A 10,601-nucleotide genomic window follows, 5' to 3' on the forward strand; every position below is an offset into this window, starting at 1 on the left:
TTTATTTATTTATACCCCACCCATTGGCTGGGTTTCCCCAGCCACTCTGGGACAGAACGTATAAAAACATAGTAATACAGTCTTGCTGCATCATTCTGATGCCAAGTCCTGCCTTCATCTGTCTCTTCTTTCCACCCACTTTCATGGTGCTCTCTGCAACAGGTCACTTTGTTGTGTGTTAGGGCCTGCCCCACTTGTAAAATGCTCCTCCTGTAAAATGGGAGCAAATGCTCATTTCTCTAGCCAGGTAGAAGTTTGTTTTCTGAGCAACCACCAGAGTGCTGGTTTGGACCTTTATGAACCTATCTAGACCCTTAAGCCTTCCTCTGAGGACTTCTCCATGTTCCTTTTCTGAAGGAGGGCTCAGAGGGTGGTGACAAGCGAGAGGGCCTTTTCAGTTGTGGCTCCCCACCTGTCAAAGATCTCCCCAGTAAGGTTCGCTTGGCACAGGCCTGAACTGGCAGGACAACGGGGGGAGGGGGGGGAGGAAGAGGATCCCAGGAAGGGATGTAGCCAGGACTGAGATACACTGGGGCATACAGTGGGTGGGGAAGGAGAGGTTGATGCCCCATGTGGGGCACTCTAGGATGCTGAGACAGGCAAGGGCCCACAACCCAGCTCCCTAGCTGGCCAGGTAGAGCAGGGGTAGGCAACCTAAGGCCTGGGGGCTGGATGTGGCCCAATCACCTTCTAAATCCGGCCTGCAGACGGTCTGGGAATCAGTGTGTTTTTACATGAGTAGAATGTGTCCTTTAATTTAAAATGCATCTCTGGGGCATAGGAATTCGTTCATACCCCCCCCCAAAATAGTCCGGCCCACCACATGGACAGTGGACCGGCCCACGGCTGAAAAAGGTTGCTGACCCCTGAGGTAGAGCTTGCAACCTCTGGGAGGAGGGGTGTGATTCCTCAGATGGAGCTGGCTTGGAACAGGTGTGGGTCACCTGCCTCATCAAGCCCAGATGCTGCAATCAGTAGGCAAAGTACAAAAGGGAAGCGGTGCTATGTCTGCTCAGCTGCCTACCTTGACTTAGATGCTCCTGGACCTCCACAGGACTGTGCTTCAGGGTTGACTCTGGACTGTATCCTGACTGCTGGACATCAGACTTGACTACTTGAATTGACCTTGAACCTCATTTTCTGACCTTTGGACTTTGCTTGTGTGGATTGACCCTTAGACTTGGCCTGATTTGCTGCCAGGTAGGCCAGTTGTCCAGGGCAGGCACCCTCATTGACACTGCCAGCTAAAGTTTTACTGTTTTACCAAGGCTTTTGATAGACTCAAATGATGTTTTCTTATTAGCGTGCTTCCAGTCTTGCTGTGGTTGTTATGGGAGTTTTGTTCTGTTTTTACAATACAATGTTTTATATTGTTACTGTGTTGTAAATCACTGGGAAACTGTAACAAATGAATAGCAAGTCTAATTAATAATAATGGTAATAGTACTTGTGATAGTACTGGTATACCTGGAAACTACAATGCATGTAGGAGTTGTGCCAATCCCATGATTCATTTCTGCATTTAGGTGCAAAGGAGTATAGCTTGAACTACCCCATATACTTGCCACTTCCTTGCAAGAGGCTGAAAAATTGTCTGGTTCTGCGTGTAATTTTACCGACTGTCAATTGCCTTTTAATCCTTCGAAATCCATAAACCAAGCCTCCCTTCTCCTGAAATTCCCTTCCATTTATGTCATTAAGCAATAACAGTGCTCCTCTTATTCTCAGGTGCTGGGATCCCTCCCCTCACATCCTAGGGCTGCCATACGTTTGGAATTTCCTGGACACATCTGGAATACTGCAGTCGGCAGCAGTTTGAAATATGGCAACCCTATCACACCCATGCCTTTTTCTGGTCCCCTTCCGCAGAGCAAAGCAAGACACTATTCTCAGGTGATGTTCTTTGTGGAAGGTGGGTATACGAATTCATTTGATATCATGCATTTATTCCAGATGTAGGGATGGGAGAAAAAAACAAAGTCGGTTCACATTTAAAGCCGAACCTGTCAAAGCCACACCTTCTGAAACCATATGAGAACCGAAACACAACCACCCTTCAAAATTCACACTTCTCTGAATTTTGTGATGCAGCTCCCCAGCCAGGGGAAAGTGTGCATAAGGATGAATATATTAGTGAAAATAAACAAAAATGCAACATATTAGGAGACATTGCTTGCAAAGATGAGTGCATGAGTCAAACTCCATACAAAAAATGTGTTTATTAGGAGAAATCAGCACTAAAATGCTGGAGAATTTTCATGGGGATTTTTGTTTTTTTATTTTAAATCGGATTCCTCAAGAAATATGGACAACCAAATTTAAGATTGGAAAAGCACAAAACAGAGAGATCCGATAGTGACAGATCTTAACCAGGAGTGAGCAACTTCCAGACCGTTTGGCTCACAAGGCTGTTTTAGCCAAGCCACACACACCTGCCCTACCCCTGATGTCAGCTGTGGGGCAAGAAAAGATATGGTTGGACCGACAGAGGGTTTACAGTCACCACTGGTCAGCTGGTACAAATTTCATACCATGTCCTTCAGTACATTCCATTTTCAGGGTGGCTTGCTTGATTTCAATAGAACAGAAAAGTTCAAACAATCACCTAAATGAGAAACCTCAAAACCTCAATGGTGGAAACATCAAGGAGCGGAACAATTTAGGCAGTATAAATTATACGGTGGATTAAAAAAACCTGAGAAAAATTCTTTTTAAAAAAGCATTGGTGCGGAAACTACCTGGGTAAGCACTCAGTAAACTATGCTATGAATTTCCATAGAGCAAGCTTTTGGGCAGGCTGAATGTAGGTGATCTTTGTTTGTTTAATTGAACTGTTAAATACTGCTTAATCACTGGAATTTCTAAGCGACATGCAGAAAAATGTCAGAAACAACCAGGGTCTCAGGTATCAGCACTTTGAATTAGGCTCGGCGACACACTTGAGAATGAAGGTAATCACAAATTGCTGCTGGTCAAGCAACTGTTGGATGAAAAGTTGGCAACCCCACTACTACTGATTGCATTATTTCCTTTTTTTAAAATGTAACCTCTCGGCCTCCAAAAAAGTACTGGGTCCCTTTTGAATGAACTACTCTGCTCCAGGCCTAATGTGACCAAATGGAATGGTTTCTGACCAACACAGAAAGCTTGCTGGATCAAACGAAAGGTGTTTCTGCTTGAGCATTTTCTTTCACATAGTGTCCAACCAGATGCCTCTGCCAAGACCATAAAGTAGGTGAGGAGGGTAGTAAGCCCTGCCCCATTGGTGTACCCTGGTGACTCAGGCATATACTGCCTCTGAGCCTGGAGGTACAGCCATAATGACTATAGATGCTGTTGCACGCTTTATCCTCCATTAATTTGACGACCACATCTTTTGGCAACCCATTCCATATACATTTAAAGCACCCTTTCCCCGCCCAAATCATGGGAACTGTAATTTGCCACAATTCCAAGCACCCTTTGCAAACTATCATTCCCAGGATTCTTTGGGGTGAGGTGTGCATACATTGTAGCTCTGCAATGTGGGTAAGTGTATCCTTTTGTGTGCCCTGAATCTGTCATCATTCAGCTTCATTGGATTACTCCCCGGTTCAAGTATTATGAAAGTAGAAGGGGAAACGGCTCTTTCTTCATTTTCTACTACCATGTAGCATTTTATAAACTCAAGCACGACTCCCCTTAGACCTTCAAACAATCTCTAGAAGATGCCTACTTCATGCCAGATCATAAGAGTTACGAGCAGACTTTTCACAGCTTAAACCCTCTGAGTTCAAAACAACAGCTGCTGATTTCATGGCTGAGTGGGCTTCTGGGTTATCTGCCCCATCTAGAGACCTTCCTTGGTAGGATCCCAGTTTCATTACAGTAATAAATTAAAGAGTCGAGCTCCTTATATTGTGATTAGATCAATCATAGGATTGTGGAACTGGGTAGGGAGACCAATCTGAGACTCTTGTTTTGATTTTTTTTTTTGGGGGGGGGGTCTGTCACTGTAGTCCAGAAATAATGAAATCCAACAGTAGAGCAACTGTGTTATGGTCCAGGCCACTTTGGGTTTCTTTTGAGCTGAAGTCTGGTGATTGTGTGAGGCACAACCTGATACAGCAAGAGAACGTCTATAGGCTGTACTCGGCCTCATCCTGGCAAGGGTGGAGACCTCTGGTTCGACAGCATACCTTCCAAATGCCCTGGGGAAAATGGGACGTCCCATTTTTCCACGCAAGATTTTGGTGGCCATGTTTTCGGGGCAAGAGTGTCACACGGGGAAGGTCACGTGAGTTGCCCAGGAGTGCTTCCCAGCAGACGTGCATCCTGGTTTTAGGTTGGAGAAAGTTGGATAGTATGGGACAGAGGACTGGTGATATCCCTGAAATGCACCAGCCTTTGGGTCTGTCAGGCCTTGACGGACTCTAACAGGCTCAGTAGCAGGTGCTTTGTCAAAAGTGTCAAGTTCCCAGGCAGCAGTCATGGCGAGGGACAACACATTTAGTGTCCTCACATTGTTGCTCAGACTTTGAAGCAAATTGTGAAGTTAGGGCTTTATAAGACCTGAGGGGAAGAGATAGGACCTTGAAAATCAGCTGACTGAGCCTATGTACACATCACTGTTTACACCAGCTCCATTCCTGGTTGAGAGTTCACCAATACTTTTAGTCCTGAAATAAGCTCTGTGTGCTTAGCAGCTGCATAACAGGCAGAAATCCAACAGGGCAAGTTTCTTCAGTACCTGACATCTATACCAGGAAAGCTTGCACCAGCTTTTGCTAAGGGCTGCAACTTCGTGTCAGCTGTGTGCGTGAGGGAGTGCCCTGAGCCTTTTTCTTATAAACTGCATAGTCGATCTTCACAAGTAGTAGATTTGTTTCCGCCACCCCTTGCTGCCTCTTCCCCCACAGCCCAAGTGCATTGCGGGAAGGGGAGAAGCGATAAGCTCCCAGTGGCAAGGGAAACCATAGTGAGAAACCACAATAATTCGGAGCATAGTGGGGTTGTAGTGAAAGCTCAGGCTGCAAGTAACACCTTGAGAGCAGGTGTTGGCTGCGACAGCCTGCTGTCCTCTGTCCCTCGCAAGCACAGATGCAAGGGAAGATGAGACACCAATTTCGTACATGCTGCTTTTCACATGTGCCTCTCCCCTAGAATATCATTGGCTATGAAAGAAGGTGTGTTCACAATTGCATTGTCAACTTTCCTTGTTGGGTCACCTTAGAATAGCTGTGTTCTGTCTGAAGGTGCAAACATTTGGGCAGGGCTTCTCACACGTTTTAAGCTCTCCACCCTGCACTGAAGGGTTTCTTCACATTTTAACATATATTCCATGTACTTAGGGTGTTGTCAGCAATAAGCACAGTCTGGTACCTGTGGAGGAACCCACAGGCAGGCCCTGGTGGTATGATGATACATCCATCCCTCCATCCATCCCTCCCTCCCTCTCTCTCTCTTGCAGAGGGAATACAGAGTAAAAGAAATGAGCTTTTAGGGCATTTAGGGGCGGCAGCGGCAGCACCTCCTTGTGGCTGGCAAAGGGATGCCCGTGCATAGCCTGCCCCTGGGCCGGTGTAGAGGGGATGAGGCCGTCGCAGCCGCCCACCAAGGAGGGAGGGAGGAAGAGGGAGATGGGAAAGCACTGCAGGAGCCACATGCATTGCCCAGAGTGCCTTGCTGCAAGGGCAGGAGGGCGAGGTGACACAGTAGTGTTCCTGGCTCCATGTTTCTCTGCCTTATCTCTGCTCCCAGGTTGGGGCTGATTTTCAAGGAGAAACCCCCTTGATTAGACGCTGGCCGACAAAGGGATTGGCCGCTGCAGGGTCCACACTTGCTCTGCCCTGGGAGCCAGCAACCCACGCTACGCCCTTGGTGCTCAGGTCCTGATTGCAGGCTTCTCACAGGCATCTGGTTGGCCACGGTGAGAACAGGATGCCTGGTGAGATGTGCCACTTACCTGATCCAGCAGAGCTATTCTTATATTCTTAACAGCACTGGCAGGGTCAAAAGGAGCGAGAGTCGCACCCTATTTCCTCCCTCTTGCCACTGTGGTTTCCATCTCCTCTGCCTCGGCCCCCTTTTGTGGTGTAGGTGATATTTTTAAAGAAGCCCTGGCAGCAGAGGTGAAACTGACAAGAATCTAGAGAAGCCCCTACTCTGTTCACATGAAATTAACTAGCAACTACACTGACAAGAAATGCAAAGCGGAGAGGAACGGAAAGGAATTGTTTGCTTAAACATTTATGATCTACGCTTTCGTAAAGTATATCAAGGCAGCTTGCAACATAAAAAAATATATACAATATAATTAGTCCCTAAATATCCATAAAATAATGCAGTGGTACCTCGGGTTAAGTACTTAATTCATTCCAGAGGTCTGTTCTTAACCTGAAACTGTTTCTAACCTGAAGCACCACTTTAGCTAATGGGGCCTCCTGCTGCTGCCGCGCCGCCGGAGCATGATTTCTGTTCTCATCCTGAAGCAAAGTACTTAACCCAAGGTACTATTTCTGGGTTAGCGGAGTCTGTAACCTGAAGCGTATGTAACCCGAGGTACCACTGTAATTAAAAGCATCAATAGAACACCAGTGAATATTGGCTGGTCCAAAAAGAAATTCATATTGTGAAGGCCTGTCTAATCAGTGGTTTTTCAGAAGACATCTCGGGGAAGGCAGAAATGGCTCCTGCCAAAGCTCTACTGGCAGGGAGTTCCACAGGGGAGGGCCTGCCACTTTTAATGCTTGGCTCCTAGTGAAGGCCAACTGAATCACAGGGGAACCGCCAGAAGTGCCCAGTCGGAGGACCTCAGTGCTCAAGGGGCAGTCTAAGTTATCGGACGCTCCTCATGGTACTTTGGACCCAAGTTGTTTGAGGCTTTGTGAATTAACACAAGTACCTTGAACCTGCACCAGTAGCGAACTGACAACGAGTGCAGTTCTGTAAGTAGCAGAGTAACATGTTGCCAGTAAGCTGCTCTTGTGAGCAGTCTGGCTGCGGCATTCTGCACCAGTTGCAACATCCAGGCCGAATACAACATACTCTGTGACATTCCTCAGATGAAAATAGGGACATTTCTCACCAACTGACCCTCCTCAACCCCCCATTTTTGGTTGCCCCCAGCCCCCAGAGCATTTCTACCACCACTGCACTAATAGGACACAGCATACATACCAGGGCCGGATTTAGGTTTGATGAGGCCCTAAGCTACTGAAGGTAATGGGGCCCTTATTATGTCCAGCTGTCGTTTGTCAACAACAAATTGTCACTGTTTTCTGTGTTGAATATGTGCTATATGGTAATTTATGGACCTAATAGGTATCTGAAGCCATTTGCACATAACAAAAGACAGTGGATGCTCGGGTTGCAAAAGTGATCCATGTGGGAAGCATGTTCGCAACCCGTAGCGCTGCATCTGCACATGCGCAGGTCGTGATTCGGTGCTTCTGCGCATGTGCTAGCGCCAAAACCCAGAAGTAACTTGTTCTGGTACTTCTGGGTTTGGCGCGGTGTGCAACCCGAAATCGCACAACCCGAAGCGCCTGTAACCCGAGGTATAACTGTATGTATTTTATCAAAGTAATTGTTGAACTGAAATGCAACCAGTCCATGCAGAATGTAGGCGCCCTATATATAGAAATGAGCAAACCAGTTATATTTTAGGGAGCAGGCTAGCAGGCGGGGCCCATTACTTACATCAGGGGTCATCAACCTTTTTAAACAGAAGGCCGGTTCACTGTCCCTCAGACACTGTTGGCGGCCGGACTATAGTTTGAAAAAAATATAAATGAATTCCTATGCACACTGCACATATTTTATTTGTAGTGCACAAAAAACAGGAAAAACAATACAATATTTAAAATGAAGAATGGTTTTAATCAACATAAACTTATAAGTATTTCAATGGGAAGTATGGGCCAGCTTTTGGCTAATGAGATGTTCAATATCACTGCTAGCCATAGCAAGTGATGCAAGTGTTCCTCTGTTAGTTTGGATCTGGTTGGAGATTTCAAATGTTTCATTCAGGAAAAGGTCTGTTCACAGATATAGGTGCTGCCAAAGATGATTGCAATTTTGAGTACATGCCATCATTCCCGCTGGTTTGTGAGGGCTCCTCTATTCTTCTCCTGCAAGACCTACCCAAAATGAAAGAGTAAGTTCCAGTCTGGGCTGCGGCCAACCCCCCCCCAAGCATTGTGCCCGTGCCTGTTCCTTCTCCGTTCCCCCACCAAAACAAAAGCCCAACCACGCTCTGAAAGCCGTGCCGCACCAATGCAAAGAAGCGATGCAGCTTTCAAAATCCAAATGGCAAAGCCACATTGGAGGAGCCACTGTTGGAGAAGCCACTGCTGCCCAGCCCAGCCCAGCCCAGGCCGCCCTCACGAAATCCTCATAGGCAACTTGCTGGCTGGGCCTCCTTCCTCCTCCTGGCTGCTGCCAGCCAGGTTGGAGCTGGGCCAAGGAGTGGCCTTTCAGTGCACCCCGGACTCCAGGCTCCGGCGTGCATTTGCCAAGGCAGCGGCTGCTTCCCAGAGAACGCCGCCCATTGAGGGGGTCTGTAAGCAGCGGCTGGCACCAAAGAAAGAGCAACGTGGTGCTGGCTCTCCCGGTCCGAGGAAGGGCTCTTGCTGAGCGGTCTTGCCTCCCCCTACCCTCAAATCTCCCCCTTCTTCTTGCCACCCTTCCAGCTCCCCACAAAACAACCCCAAGCACTGTTGCCGGGTGCCCTTTCCAGCTCAGCATCGTTGCTGCACTCACCTTCCATGGCAGTGGTCAGGAGCAGCAGCAGTGGCAATAGCAGGAGCCCGAGCCGAAACAGGAGCGTGCACAGGCCCGGCAGCTGCTCCATTGCGTGGCACTCTCAGGGTCTCTAGGCGGCCATGGAGCTCTGAGGAGAGCGGCGAGGCCGTGGGGGGGGAGGAGAAGGATTGGGGGCTGGAGTGGGGTTGGGAGGAGGATGGGGGAGGGGCATTGCCTGGCTTGGGCGCTCACTCGCTCCGTCTGTGACCATGTCCACCTGGCACTCTGGGAGAGGGGGCGAGAGCCACAGCTTCTGGACAGAGTTGCCAGGGCCGCACCAGGAGTCTGGTGAGCATGAGGACTTGGGCACTTCACTGGCCTTTGCGCCCCTGCGCTATTGTGGATTCTGCTCTCCCTGGGGAAAAGGGCTTGCTCAGCTGAGGTAAACCCGGTGCAGTGACTTCGCGGCGGGGTTCTGCAATGGCCGGGCGGGCCAGATCTAGGACCATGGCAGGCTGGATGTGGTCCGCGGTCCGTAGTTGGAGGACCCCTGACTTACATCATAGGAGCCTACACAACACAAAACACTGTTGCTGTATGTAGGTTTTATTTTATTTGGTTTTTTACCTTATATTTTGGAAATGTACATCCAGTCTTTTTTTCCTTTAATTTTTTTTGGGCCCCATGAGAGTGGGGCCCTAAGCTATAGCTTCTTTAGCTTATACGTAAATACAGCACTGATACATGCCCTCCACCATCCTGAGAAAATCCCTTAATCCCAATTTTGTTTTGTTTTGTTTTATTCTTTAGTAGATTTACAAAAAGGAAAAACACACATCAATAAACAAATTTTAGAAAGGGGCAATGGGTTGTAGCTAATGCAGTGCTAATTTAAATATATTGAGTGGAGTGCTTGTGCTGGCGGAACGTTGTCACGCAAGGGAAAAGCACATTACCAAATAATAATAAATAATAGCAGTAATAAAAAGACCCCTGTCCTTCCTTTGCAGATTCTGCCCCTCAGATCTGCTGCTGAGCAAGTGCAGCTACCTTTGGGCGCCTTGCTCTTTCCTCGTTATTAAAGGTGTGAAGTTTCAGAATGAATATTGTTCTTGCCTCTCACATTTTATTTTCTTATTTCCCGCCTGATTTTGCCTTTTCTGCTGACACCTCGGAGCCCAATCTGGTCAAGAAAAGAAGATGTGGGCTCCAGATGAAAGATGAATCATAGATCAGACCCGATGGCAGCAGAGGAGAGACTGACTGTGGGGGGTGGGGGTTGAAAGGAGGGAATACAATGCCTTGTAGCTCTACTGTAGCGAACTTTCAGCAGCTCACGTTCAGAGCTCTGTCTTCTTTGCTGCTGGTTTGCTGGGGCTGTGTGCTTAGATTAGCTTGTGACCAACGAAAAAGCTCCGTGTTCAAATATTGCCTCAGCCACAGGCAGATTAGGTGAACTGATTAGTGGACACAGTCTCAGCTTCAGCCTTCCTTCACCCATCTGTAAGATCGGGTGTCATAATATTGGCCTACCTTATAGGGCTATTGTCAGGATATCCGTTAATGTAATAAGTGAGGTGCTTTGAACATTCTAAAATGCACTGTAAATGCAAAGCATTATGTCACCACCTGCAAGCAATGTAAGAATTGCCCCCTAGCAAACTCTGCCTAACAGAGTCTCTCGATGCAAGTGTGTGTCATGTTCTTTGTGAGTGGTGTAGATTGGCTTCAGCCGCAGCTGGTGCCCAGTCAGGCTGCAGGACGAAAGGCAGGGAAGTCCGCAGTAGGTGAAGCCAATGGCAGGCAAAGTCGACTGGTTCTAGCTTCATCCCCACCTTCCTCCCTGCTGCGTTCTGCAAGGGCAATGACTGAGGCAA

The sequence above is a fragment of the Podarcis bocagei genome, assembly GCF_964188305.1.
Source record: "Podarcis bocagei genome assembly, chromosome: 7".
In the NCBI taxonomy this organism is placed as follows: Eukaryota; Metazoa; Chordata; class Lepidosauria; order Squamata; family Lacertidae; genus Podarcis; species Podarcis bocagei.